This window comes from Streptopelia decaocto (genome assembly GCF_964273445.1).
Source record: "Streptopelia decaocto genome assembly, chromosome: 12".
Classification (NCBI taxonomy): Eukaryota; Metazoa; Chordata; class Aves; order Columbiformes; family Columbidae; genus Streptopelia; species Streptopelia decaocto.
In genome coordinates this window covers 16,776,876-16,790,934 of record NC_138667.1, presented here as the reverse complement: position 1 = coordinate 16,790,934, position 14,059 = coordinate 16,776,876, and the positions used below count along the sequence as shown (strand labels likewise).

At 48.4% G+C, this 14,059-nt stretch overlaps 2 long non-coding RNA genes across 2 annotated transcripts; both read right to left on the bottom strand.

Annotated features, from left to right (window-relative positions):
- Positions 1–2,230: 2,230 nt before the first annotated feature.
- Positions 2,231–7,707, bottom strand: LOC309445089. Its single transcript, XR_014185230.1, has 3 exons — positions 7,586–7,707; positions 2,585–2,883; positions 2,231–2,382 (listed from the first exon to the last, which is right to left on the bottom strand). It is a non-coding gene; the product is annotated as an uncharacterized lncRNA (long non-coding RNA).
- Positions 7,708–12,380: 4,673 nt separating this feature from the next.
- On the bottom strand, positions 12,381–13,902 carry LOC309445090. The gene is made up of 2 exons (XR_014185231.1): positions 13,592–13,902; positions 12,381–13,461 (listed from the first exon to the last, which is right to left on the bottom strand). It is a non-coding gene; the product is annotated as an uncharacterized lncRNA (long non-coding RNA).
- Between the last annotated feature and the right edge of the window lie 157 nt (positions 13,903–14,059).

Sequence of the window (14,059 nt, the reverse complement as noted above, 5' to 3'; positions counted from 1 at the left end):
ATAGCATAAATTGATCTGAAGCTCTCCTGCTCTACCCTGCCCCTCACCAGAAAAGATGGTTTAATGCCCAGTCATCTGAGTAACTAATCCTTGTCTTCTCCCTGTTTACAAGTTGAAATCCCAGTGGCACCACATTGGTTCAACTGCTGGGAGAACTTCAGCACAATATACCTGTGAGACCTCTGGGGCAAGTTTGAAAAGGGAGGTTTTTCTTTGCCTCTGGGGTATTTTGGAGTCCAGGACACCTGACACTCATTCATGGAATAACAGGATAACTGAGGCTGGCAGGGGCCTCGGGAGGTCTCTGGTATCCCTGGCTGGGATAGGTCACTCCAGGTCATGCCAGCTCAGGCTTGAGCCTCCCTAGTGAACCTGTTCCAGTTTTGACCACCTTCATGATGAAAAAAGTGTTTCCTTATCACTAATGGAAATTCCCTGCATTCCAGCTTGTGCCTGTTGTCTCTCACCCCCCCTGCTCTGGGAGGCTTTGCTGCTCTACTCCCTCTCTGAGATCTCCTCTTTCCCCAACTGAAAAGAGGTGGCTCTCTGAGACTCTCCTTGTGCCTCCTGATCTCCAGCCCCTCATTTCCACTCCACTCACTCCAGTCTGCCAATGTCTTTCCAGTGCTGGAAAGTCACAAACTCCAGCTGGGACTTCCAAATGCCACACAGAGGGGAGAGCTCCCTCCCCCAGCCTGCCCACTGCACCCTGCTCATACAGTGGGTTTTGTGGGCTCTAGCAGAGGTTCTGTTTATTAGAGTGAAGACCAGCAAAGGGCCAAAGGACTCCTTCAATGCGCTGGTGTCCGATGGCTGATCCTCACCTGCGAGTCACACTTGAGTTCACTACAGGTCCCAAAGGGCCAGCTGGAGGGAGATGGTCCTAATTCATCCTGCAGGGCTGGAAGGCTTTTCTCCCAGAGGAATGCCAGGGGTGCTCAGGGAGGTGGCCCAAAGTGTACATGGGCAAGGGTGACCACTATCCACTGAGAGCAACAAAGCCAGGCAGGACGTGGTATGGTTTTGCTGATAGGAAAGTGCATGGTTAAAGTGATGGATTAATTCTAGTGTGCCCATGGACTAGTGATACCAAGAGCATCCTTTTCTAACACCTCCCTCCAAGCTTTGCATTGCCTGGTGGCTTAGGTGATGTGTACAGGGTCTTTCTTTGCATCTGGGTTGTATCATGCATCACCATGCGACCTCCTGCCCACAATGCTCTTTTCAAAGCTTTCTGGAAAGAGCTCAGAAGAACAAGTGTGCTGGGGCTCAAGGGTTGTGCCTTGTACGTTAGGGACTTGCATTGGTTTTATCTGCACTCAGAGATGGATGAAAACCTCTGGGTTCCAAAGCCAGTTTGCCAAATTGTACTATTTAAATCTCTTCTACAGCTCCCATGTCTATTCTTAAGCATAGAGACCATATCCCCATTTCACTGGGTCTGCATCACCAAATATCACATCTTTGGAATCTCTTCTGCTACTCATTTTGTCTAAGAAAGAGTTTTCTCCAGCTTTGCCACCATGGGTGTTAGCTGATATCGGTCCTTGCTTAGTCTCAAGGCTTGACATGTATTTTCAAATTTTCACCGTGTTTAAGGATGGTCAAAACTGTGGCAAATTTACTTCCCAGCTTCTTCTCCTGTAAAATCCACTGCACCTTTCAGTGAAGTCTTTGTGTTTGTCATAAACCAGAAGACAGAACTTTCTGCACTGCACCATCTCAATGCAACTGCTCCTGAATGTTAGTGCTTCTGAGCCATCCATACTCCTTCCTTTCTGTGATTTTATTTCTTCATCTTCCATATTTGCCCTTTTTCAACCATCAAAATCAGTTCATTCTGCATTCAGGCACAAGCCAAGATGCCTCATGAAGAACCATTATTTCAGAAAATAAGTGTTTCATCCCCCGGCTGCTTTAATTTATCCAAAGCCTATCTCTCCCCTATCCCTGGTGCCAAACCCATCACATTTGCCACCATGAAAGAGGGATGGAGCATCTGAGCTCAGCCCAGACTCCACTCCGCCTGGAGAACCACAAGAGCTTGGCAGCACTGTCAGAGGTTTTCGCCCCTCAGAGCTGCTTTTTCATTCACCTCATTTAATTTTGCTCCTTCAGTTTCCCAAGGATTCCTGCAAAACAAAGTGCTTCTCAGGTCCATCCCTCTGCCAAGGGAGCTCCTGGTGCCAAGTGCCCTGCCTGGTGACAGATGTCACAAAGGGCAGTGCCCCAGCGTCCCTGCAGCTGTTCTGTGAGGAAAGACACTGACCCCCAACAGCACAACCGGGCAGGTTGTGCATCTTCAGCATCTTCCACAGGTTGCAGATCCTCATCCTCCTCCACACTGAAGACACGTTCCTGCAGATCCGATGTGGGTAAGTCCTGTCAAAAAAATGGGGTTTTTTGTATAATGAGGTACAGAGCATCTGCCTTTCCACCCCAGGGTGTTCTGGATGGGCTGGCGTTATCATCGGTGAGCCTCGGAAGCATGTGTGCATCACAAGCGTGCTCCATCTCCCCCAGCCCTCCCCAGCGCCAGCTCTGTTCTGGCCCCCTGCACATGGCAGACTCAGGAGATACTCACCCATAGCCTAGCCAAGGGAGCACAGTTTGCCTTCCCTGTGGGACATTTATTCCCTCTGACAGTCAGGTGTTTTACAAAGAATCATGCCTGAACACCAACGAATCCACTGCAGACATTTTTTTTCCCTCACTTCAATGTCTTCTCTGCAAGGATTCAGCTTGTTCGGCTTGAGGCTGTCCAGCAAAAGGGGGATACATCGCACATGGAAAACGTCAGTACCTGCCATGCAGGGCAGGAGCCAGCCCTTCACCAGGACACACCAGACTCCTGGCACCAACACAATGCTGCCACAGCCTTGGCTGAAACGAGAAAGGCAGATGATAATTTACCAACGCAGAAATTATACGGAAAAAGCAAACCCCAGCACCCAGTTTGAGACTTCAATCTGGAGACTGACTAAGCAGGACCATGGTCAAAATAAGCCATGTCTGTTAATCCTCCCAGGTAGGGAAGGACTGGGATGAGCATCGTCCTACTGCCTTTCTGTGGGGTGCTCAACGGTCCAGAGGAAAGAAGTTGGGCACATTTGCTTTTGGGAGATAAACCACTACTTTACTAGAGGAATTAAACGCATCCTGAAAAACCTTTTGTTTCCTGGCACATGGTAATCAAAGGGAAGAAAAAATCAAGAATCAAGTGGAAGAGCACATGGAAGAAAAACTATTAGGGTTCCCACAGCCCCTTTGTGGCAGATTAACCTAGGTGCAAGTAAGAAAATTAGCCACTCATCTTTCAAGGAAATGTGTGCATCTTTTACTTACTGCCTCCCCAAGAAACTCATTCACTCCTTGTCCACCCACACAAGCAGGAATTATAAATGAAAATAAAATATAAACAGTTCAGCCTTCCTTTTTTCCTCGCAGCCTTTCAATCAGATGTTTCAGTCTGTGCCTTGGTACCCAAATTTGCATCTTCATGGTTCTGATGGCATGCCTATAGAGCCTTGGCTCACTGTGCCCCTCACACACTCTGTTTCTTAGATACGTGTATCTGTATCCAATACATCTATCAGTAGCTCCAGCTTTGGGAGGGTTTTGCACCACTCAGGGTGGACAAGACAGACGGGAGCTTGTCACTGAAGAGCAACTGCTCTGTCATCACTGCTCACCCTGCCCAGGGCCAGAGGACCCAGCAGAAACTGATGATCCATGAGGCAACACTCCCTGTCCCCCAGGAGGACGGTGTTGGCCAGGCACTGCAAGGTGTCACCAGAAAGATGACACACAGGTGCAAAATGGCACTGGCAGGGCAATGCTCCCCGCACGAGGTTGTATCTTTGGCTCCCTAATCTGTGTGCCCTGTTCTGTGTAATCTCCAGGCTACCAGTGAGAGATGGTCATCCCAGACACTCTCCCCAGGGACTGGATTTCTCTGCCTGCCATTCTGATTTTTTTCTCTCCCTTCTCTCTGCATGAGCTCCTTACACCCCCCTGTGTATAAAATAACTATTACAGTTGTGACAGTGCATCAGGTATGTCCATGCACCTCCAAGTTCCTGTCTTAAATAAAGTCCGTAGCAGTTCTGTGTTGCTACATGCATATCCTGAGCCAGGAGAGCTTCTATTTGAAAGAAGTATAAAGGAGTATTGTGAAGAAGAAAAATGAAGAGCAACATATCCGAATCACCGTGAAAAATGCAACAGTTGAAGCAGGCAGCTGTTGCCAGACAAACCATTGACGTGATATACCATTGCAAAGGTAAAAAACAGTGCTGGTCATAAATACATCGATAGAATTTTGCCTTCTCTAACAATGCTGCTTGTCTAGAGAGCAAACAATGCATCTCTGGAGGGTACAGATGCAAAACTGAGCAATGAGTGCCATCACAGAGATAAAGTCCATCCTAAGCTTTAGCTCTTTAGCTGGTAAGCAGGTTCCAGGTCAGATGCTGCAAGATAGTTTCTTATGGGTTCAAAACCAGTTCAGCCCCTGCTTTTGGAGGTGGCATTTTGAGCATTTGTTTTAATTTTTGCTGTGAAAGCAGACGAAGCAGCCCGAAGGGCTGTGTGACAGCAGGGGACTCCGAAGCTCATAATGGCACCCCAAATTCTTAATGGCAACTGCATCTCACAACAGAGCAGAAACTCTGTGCTACCATAACATCAGCCAAGCATGACAAGGGAGGCTCCTAATGAATTCAAGGTGGCAGTCAGTCCAGTTAATGCAGAGATTTAATGTTATCAATGTTCATACTCAGCACCTCTCCCTCCCACTTCAGTACATCCCAGAGCTTTGTACGGTTGACACACTGCAGAGATTGGAGTGTTGGCGAAGGGGCACAACAAATAAAGCTGATGGCCATGACGCGATGCCAGCAAGTTTGAAACTAGGGGTGTATGTGCATCCAGCGGAAAGCTAATGAAAGCATTTCCATGAACACAACAGCTTCCTGCATTGCAAATACAAGTGTCATTGAGGTGAACTGAGCTGCTCAGACTGAATGCTGAGGCCTGTCTGCAGACTTAGGAAAATATTTCCCCTTCCCACTTTTGCTTGTTTTGTGTATCCTGATGTAAAAATGTGCTGAGTGGGCATGTACCTTATTACATGTGTAGGAAACCTGGACAAGGAGGACTTGAGGTGACACCCCAGTAACAGAGACAGACAAGGCTCCTTGTCTGGCTTTACCCTTGATCCCCTGTTTAAGTACTGTTTGCCACCATTTAGACAAGAGACCTTCTCTGAATGATTTCTGATATTCAGGACACTGTTTCTGCAGCAACAAGTTAATGCTTGCAGGCACCCTGTGGCTGGAGAACGCCCTCGATATTACAGAAGTGGTAACTCATTTAATGGATTCAAATAAATAGGAAAGCCCAAGACCTGAGGTGGCAGCATCTAAGACCTGTACTGAGAGGTGCCTTACGGTGAAATTAAATATAGGTCTCACAAACCAGAACAACAGTGCTTTTACTGAGAAGATAATCACGCTCTGGTAGAAATTACATGATATAAAGCTTAGATTTAAAATAAATGTGAAATGAGTTGGTGGATTCAGGGTCAGTTCCTTATGGAAAAGTTTTCACGTCAGAAAAATCACTCAATGAAACTGGCTTTTTAATTAGCAGTTTCATCAGGAAGCCTGGAGGACCGAAGGGTTGCTAGAGCCTCACCCCCCACCTTGCTATCTTGCCCTTTGCAAGAAGGGCTGGGATCAGAAGAGGGGTGGGCTGGGTACAGGCTGTCCTACAGGACTTAGTTTGAGAACAAGAGGTAACACCCCAACATAGAGTTAATGTTTTTAATTGCTCTGGTCTGAGAGCCAAGGACATTCTGAGCGCTCTGCCCACAGGTGTGAGGCAGCAAGGAAGGGGGACATAGCTTGACTGACATCCAGACTGATCATTAAGAGTATTCCAGCCCATTAGTGTCATGCTAATTATGTAAGGAGAGTCGGGATCTTCTGGTCTCTCTCGCTCTCGGCGCTTTCTCTCTCGGGCATTCTCACTCTTGCTCTCTCCTGGCCGCTCTCTCTCTCCCACGTGTGGTTTTTTGCTCTTTTTGTCAGAGGCGGGGGAGTTCAGTTCAGCATGTTTAGTTCGGTCTTTTGCCATTTTGCAGAGGCCTCTGAGCCTTTCTGCTTTTTTCCTCTTTTCTCTCTTCAGGATTGGCTGTTCAGGACCAGGTGCTGCTTCCTGGGACTGGCTGCTCGGTGTGGATAGAGTTCATGAGGAATTGCCTTGAGTATCTTTTATTTCTGTTTTAGATATATATTTACTAGTAGTGTATTAGTATTCTGTGTTTTTCATTAAACTGTGTTTATCTCGATCCAATTTCCTCTCTTCCCTTTCAATTCTCTCCCCTATTGGGGGGATGAAGGGTGAGGGAGAAGGGGGTGAGTAAGGGGCTATTGTGTTTGCATTGCCATCTCGGGTTAAACCACGACAGCATGTTATGACATGACCAGGGGTGATAGTTTTAAACTGAAAGAGGAAAGGTTCGGACTAGACATGGGGAAGAACTTTTTTACAATGAGGGTGGTGAGAGCCTGGCCCAGGTTACCGAGAGAGGTGGTGGATGAACCATCCCTGGAGACATCCCAGGCCAGGCTGGACGGGGCTCTGAGCAACCTGAGCTGGTGGAGATGTCCCTGCTCATGGCAGGGGTGGCACTGGGGGAGCTGGGAAGGTCCTTCCAACTCAAACTATTCCATGATTCAATGGGCCCCTCCAAGGATCTGAGCCTCAAGTTTCAATTTTCAGCTCCATTTTCAGTACTGTCTCCTCCTTGCGAAATCTGTTCGACAGCAGTGGGAGGTTACAAATAGAGCAAGGCAGCTCATCTGCTGCATCTCGCTTGTGTGATCCGTGGGTACCCACGTGCACACACCAGATCCTCCCTGCAAAGGCACTTCATGACCTTCCCCACTCTATCCGTGGAGAGATGGCCACACTTTCCCGGTCTGAAGCTCCCTCCTCAGTCCTTTGCTGTGCATGTCCTGGCTGGAGCTGAGGATACAGGCAGCAGCACCACATGGGTCTGCACTCAGGTTAACCCTGCAAAGTCAGGGACAACAATTTGTATTTCCTTATCCAAAACTCATGTTCTGGGAAGGCCGGGGTAGAGGCTTCAGTGGGAATCTCTGTTCACTACAGGAGTGATGGGGTACAGATACCACCACTACTGAATTAATGGTGGCCAAAAACTACCTGGATGGCAGGTACAGAGGCAACAGAGACAAAGTCTCCTTGGTGTGGCACGTCACAAGGGGCCTGTAGTGCCGTTTGGGATGCTAAGATCATCCAGATGACTTTCCTTTCCCAGGGGGCAGCGTATCCCTAGGACAGAGGCAGGGCTCCTCCATTGTTAGGGCCCAACGAGGCAGTGGTCACCCTGACCTAGTGCTGGCAACAGTCATGGTGCGAGCAGCCACTGGCCAGAAACATCCCAGGGCTCCCATCCCGCTCCCGCCTCACAGGAGGAGCGGGCTAGGGACGCAGAAGGGGCTATAAATCTGTTAAATCAGGTGCATTTCCACACCTTGAGCACCAAGTCACCTACCATGACCGCAGTCCCGCCGCAGACGTGCTGCTTCTCCAACAGCATCAGCATTTGTGAGAAAACAACGATGCTCAGTATTCATGAGAGACCAGTCACTGCCAACACCGGGACGACTTTATCACATCGAATTCTGTCAAACACACGATTATTATAATTGTTTTTTTTAATCTTACTCAGTATTTTTTAAAGCTACATAAGTTTTAACGACAGCAATATTATTCTGTCGTTGCTGCCTTTCTCCTCCACCCTCATCCCCAGCTACGTACAGCACTACCGCACTCCTTAATTATAAGAGTATCAGTTTTCCTGTGACTTCCATGAACATTTTAACCAACAAAAGGGTGGATACCAAGAGTTTAAAGCTGTGAGTTTATTACATATGTCATGAGTTTGAGGCCACCTGAGCTTGGCAGTGCCAGGGAAAATCCAGAGGCTGCAGAAGGAGGTTGCGAGGGGTCGTCTCCCTCCCAAGGCAGGTCTGGGCTGGGGGAAGATGGTCTCTCTCTGGTCTCAGTGAGAAAGGCCCAACCACAACTGACTTGATAAAGCAGATGTTTTAATAAGGCAGAGTAAAAGGACAAATATCAAGAGCAAGCAAATCTTATGCCCCTTCAGATGCAAGGTACCCTGCATTCAAACAGCACTGGATGGACCCAGGATGGATTCTGCCATGCTGCTGCAGTTATCCTGTCCTGGAGAGAAGTTCTTCCTTTTGGGTCCTTCAAGTTATTACATATCCTTCTTTTTATTCTATCTTATAAAAGCAGCTATTTTGTTAAGCCATTTGTTGTTGGGCCACCCTTGCTGAGACAGAGAAATAACCCTCTCTCCCACCTCACCCTGGCAAAGCCGGTTTGCAAATGCACCTGTTTTGTAAACCCTTCTCCTCTCTAACACAAACCATGTGCTTCACACAGGGCAGACTCTTACCTGCTCCATCCAGACCTTGTGGGATCACAGCACTGCATCTTCCCACCTGTACCACATGGTATTTGCAGAGCAGCTGTAAAACAATTAATGGAATATAATTATGAAGAGGATGTTCATGTTTGCTGCACACTTGCTCGGCACTTTGTCTCAAGCACAACAGGGCTGGTTGCCAAAATATTGCAGTAGCAAAAACCATAAAACAAACCTGCTCCTCTATCTAGACACACTGTGAGAGGTTGAAACCACCCTAATGGTCCCTGGTCGGGGAGAAGAAGGACTTCTTGCTGTGCTGGATGCATTTCTCATTAGCTCTAGGTAATTCCTGCTCCCCCCAGCAGCAGGATTTGGGGCAGCACAGAAGACAGAGGTCCCTCCCGCCAGCACCATCCCCAAGCTTCTCGACCCCACTCTGAGCCCAGGTTGCCAGCATTGCACTTGTCCAAAGGGCCCCAGCGTGCCCTGTGACTGATCTCCAGCCAGAGCCAGCATGCGGCTCCCCAGCTCCCTACCGGGAGCCTCACCGGGAAGAATTTCTGCCTTATATCTAATCTAAATCTACCTTCTTTCAGTTTAAAGCCATTACCCTTGTCCTATCACTACATGCCCTTGTAGGCCCCCTTTAGGTACTGGAAAGCTGCTTTACGGTCTACCTGGAGCCTTCTCTTCTCCAGGCTGAACAATCTCAACTCTCGCAGCCTGTCTTCATAGGACAGGTGCTCCAGCCCTCTGATCATCTTCATGGCCTCTTCTGGACTTGCTCCAACAAGTTTGTGTCCCTCTTACGTTGAGGGCCCAAGAGCTGGATGCAGTACTCCAGGTGGGGTCTCAAGAGAGCAAAGCAGAGGGGGAGAATCCCCTTCCTTGACCTGCTGGTCATGCTTCATTTGACGCAGCTCAGGATACAGTTGGCTTTCTGGGCTGCAAGTACACATTGCTGGGTCATGTTGAGCTTCTCACCAACACCCCCAAGTCCTTCCCCTTGGGGTTGTTCTCAATCCATTCTCTGCCCAGCCTGTATTTGTGCTTGGGATTGTCCCAACCCATGTGCAGGACCTTGCACTTGGCCTTGTTGAACCTGATGAAATTTGCACAGACCCACCTCTCAAGCCTGTCCAGGTCCCTCTGGATGGCATCCCTGCCCTCCAGCAGATTGACCGCACCACACAGCTTGGTGTCGTCGGCAAGCTTGCTGAGGGTGCACTCAATCCCCCTGTCCGTGTTGCCAACAAAGATGTTAAACTGCGTCTGTCCCAACACCAATCCCTGTGAATGCCACTTGTTGCTGGTCTCCACTTGGACATTCAGCCATTGACCGTAACTCTTCAAGTGCAACCATCCAGCCAATTCCCTGTCCACTGAGTGGTCCATCTGTTGAACCCATGTCTCTCTAATTTAGAGAAAAGAATGTCATGTGGGACAGTGTCCTATGCTTTGCACAAGTCCAGGAAGGTGACATCAGCTGCTTTTCCTTTCTCCAACAATGCTGTAACTCCATCACAGAGGGCCACCGAATTTGTCAAGCACCATTTGCCCTTAGAGAAGCCATGTTGGCTGTCACCACTCACCTCCTTATTTTCCACATTAGCAGCTTATCTTTGCAGATACAAGAAGCAAGAACTCATTCTGCCATTGTGCAGTCACCAATTCCTTTCCGTTTTCCACTTTTTTTTTTTTTAATGAGCAACAAAAAGGGGCATCTTTACCTATCACCATGGGAAGTGCAGTTGTGGACAAGGAACGGCTGGTATGTCCTCGGGATGTCAGTCTCTAGCAGGTGGTCAGGATGACACAAACCCTGTACACAGGGACAGCCTGGACGCAGCTGTGCCCCACTCCTGAGCACCTGGAAACCACGTTCCCTGGCAGGGTGACCCGTCGGGAAGTGACCCTCCAGTTCCCTTTGGGGAAATCCTGCCTCGGTGCTCACCCAAAACAGATTATCAAAGGAACCAGAGCCACTTTTTTTGAGAGAAGCGGTTACAACTGGAGGGCTGTAGTTAAATGTGGCCAAGCTTTTCCATTGTTATTTTACAGTTGCTTGATGTTCTGAAAGATATTTAGAAAAATGACTTTAACTGTCCTGTGCCAAACTGGGTGAGGGAGAAAAAAAAAGAAATTTGGCAGACATGTTATTCATTCAGCATGTAGGTTGGATGATGTCCAGGGACTAACACAGGAGTTCTAACTGATCTGGGAGACTAAAAACCATTCACAAATAATTTGATTTAGGGTCACTGTGATTTCTTTTTATAAATAATTTTCATTGAGAAGTATTTTTTTAATTAGGATTGACAGACCTAATAGCAACTCTATTGTTTGCACAGTTCATCATTCCCATCTTTGTAAATGACTTACATATGTGTTGTGCTAGTTTCTTGTTCGCTGCACATGATGGGGGCTTGTTCACGGGGCAAGCAGTGCCTTGCAGACAGTGCACAAGCCATGCTGAACTCCTCTCTCCAAAGGCACGCTCTACCCAAACGGAAAGCAAAGGGAGCTTTCACCGTTCTGCTACACACTCCAGTCCAGGGGTTGTTCTGAGCCTTTGCACAACTTCAGACATCGCCACACGGCTGTAACTGTTTTCTGATTGCTTTGGCTCCAAGAGACGGGAATGGCAAGTTTGCTTTGATTGCTTTGTTGCTCCAAGTCCCATCATAGCTAAGGAAATACTCTGAGCCAGAATAAGCTCCCTTTTCCATGGTGGGAGCACTCAACAAGGACTGGACCAAGGCAAAGATCTGACAGATCCTGGCAAAAAACTGTGTCCAACAGCAAGTCTACACTCAGCGGGTTCTTAATTCAGTGAATCATCCAGCTAAGCCTGAATAGATCCAGGAAGACTGCAGGAGAATTCGGACAGCAGATGGGAGAATGGCTCTGCAACTCAAATGCATCTTTCTTGGCAACATCCTCTGTGGGTGACAGCCCTTTCTTTGACTTGCACAATAACAATCACATCCCAGCCACTTTTGTTACTAATCTTATCTATTGTTTGAGTGGCTCTTAGATTCCCTCATGCGATTATAAATGTTCATGCAAGTTCTCAGAGTCAGCGGAGTTGTAGTTTTGTAGTTGAATAACAAGGCTTGGGGTCCAAACTTTGAGATGTTCAATGGAATTATCAGAGATGTTCTTAAAAGCACTCCAAATTGGATTTTGAATCAAAAGGTCCATTGATTTTAAGCTTGAAATCTCAGCAATAACTCTGAAAACCACCTCCTCTGTTTTTCAGAGGAACTGAAACTGGTGTGATACAGGATGACTACAGCTATCAAAGAAAGGGGGATTTATCTTGTGAGAGGAAACTACCAGAAGGTGGTCTTCTTTAGACTACCAGAACAGGGGCTGAAGGGGCTATAGATGCTACTGAGAGACCTGTGGAAGTGGACAAAACATGAGAAAACCTTGTGAAATCTCCAAGCCAATAGTTGTGGAGCTGTAAAGAAGATGAAAACATTTCTGACTTCCAGAGCAAAAAAGGTCTGGGACAGGTTTCTGCAGAACCCACAGAAGCCAGCACAAAGCCTGATAAACATATGGGACATATTGATACAACTACAACAGCACGGGAGTGCAGTTTGTGACCCAGGAGGTCCCTGCAAGATCCCTATCCCGTCTTAAGCCATCTGGACAAGGTATGGAGAGACTCTCCTGGCTCCTGCATTTGTCCATTGCCTTTGCCTGTCCTCTTTTGCAACTCACCTCATTCAAGCAGTTTTCCCAGGCTTGCCTTGGCAACATCATCTTGTTTTAGTGCTGGGCAGACCAAAGCGGGTCCTTGCAGCATAGCCATGGCCACCCAAGAGGGGCTGCTATGGTAGAGATCCTATTGAAGAAGATTACCTATTGGGAACTAAAAAAATGCATTTTTTGCTTTATTCTGTGCACTTAACAAGAAGATTTAGGTATCCAAACCAAATTCAGACAGAAAACCAGAGTATTAGGTAGTTGCAGTGACTGGCAACACAGAATTATGCTAGGTCAGCAAGGTCCCACCAACACCATCCAAACCAAAGGGGAAATGTTGGCAGGTCTGTTCCCAGGATCACCAGTATCCGCCTGGAGTGCATCCACTCTACAAGCAATAACGCTGGCCTGCATTGGGGAGGAAAAGTAACCTCTGCTGCTGGCTGCACTTGATCAGCATCATCACCACCAGTAATTCTCACCCCACTGCAGAGACAGACTGGCCATGTGCTTCCTGGGTGCCAGGCTCTCACCGAATGCATTTCCTCAGCAGTTATATATTTACAAGCTCTCCCACATGAATAAAGCAGTGGTTCAGACTCCATAAGGAGTCTGGCAAGAGGAGTTATCATTAGGCCTCAGTTGAAATTGTTTAATGTCATTCATCTTTAAGATAAAAAGAGCAAATTGAGGGAGAGGGACCGCCAGAGCGTCAGCCCTCAGCCTGCCACAGGGGTGCAGCGCGGTGATGCTGGTCGGGCCGCACTCTTCCCACACCTGGGACCCACCAGTAAATGTCTCATGTCCAGGTGGGATGAAAATCAAACGTAGCATCCACTTAGCACTGCACATCACAGGCGTTCAGGGCATTTCTGCAAGCCAACATACAGCTGCTGACGGCTTGCAAACTGCAGCTCTGAAACATCGCTTCTATATTAAAAGGAAACTGTTTTCCTCTCTTTTTTTTGTTTGTTATTACCCATGAAGTCACTAATAACTAATGTTTTAATCATAATGATGGGGCAGACTGGAAGTTCCTCCCATGATATCTAAGCAACATCTAAGGTACACAGATGCCTTAGCAATTTAATCTCTTTCTCCTCAATGAACACATATGTTATTTCCCCCTGTGCAGAGCACATCCCGTGGGCCACCGCGGAGTCTGCCTGGTAGCACTGCCTTGTGTAACACTTGCAGGTTTTTTGGGATGCTCAAGGTAGCATTGATGCCCTCCACACAAGCCAGCGCTCGCTGTCCTGGAAGGGAAGGACAGGGTATCACAGAATGTTAGGGATTGGAAGGGACCTCGAAAGATCATCTAGTCCAACCCAAGCACGCAGGGAAGGGACTTTTAGCCAAACCCAGCCTGCCGGTTTGCCTCCTGACCTGCAGCATCCACACTTGTGCTGGAGCCGGCTCGGGATTCGGGATTCAGGGTTGGGTAATAAGGACTGGAAGCAAAGGGATCTCCTAAAAAACCCACCAAAAAGTAGCAGTGTGAAAAGCGAGCCGGTCACCTGCGACAGGGGTGCTGCCCGCCCCCTGCCTGCAGCCGCCCCTTCCACCCCGGTCCCCATCACCGCTCCGTTCCCCGGAGGTCCGGCGCTCCCCGCCGCGCCGTAGATGCGTTAATTAATTTCATTAGCAGCCCCGAATAAATTCACATCCGCGCTCCGTACACCCCACTTGGGTGGGGTTATCCCGTTATCCCGGCACCAGGATGGGATGGGAGGGCGGGCTGGCGGACCCCGCTTCTCATCGGTCACCCGTACGGTTTCCTCCCGGGGAGGACGGCGGCGCTCCCCGGGCCCGCCAGCAGCCCCCGGGGGGCGGGAGACCCGCCCCCCGGGGGCT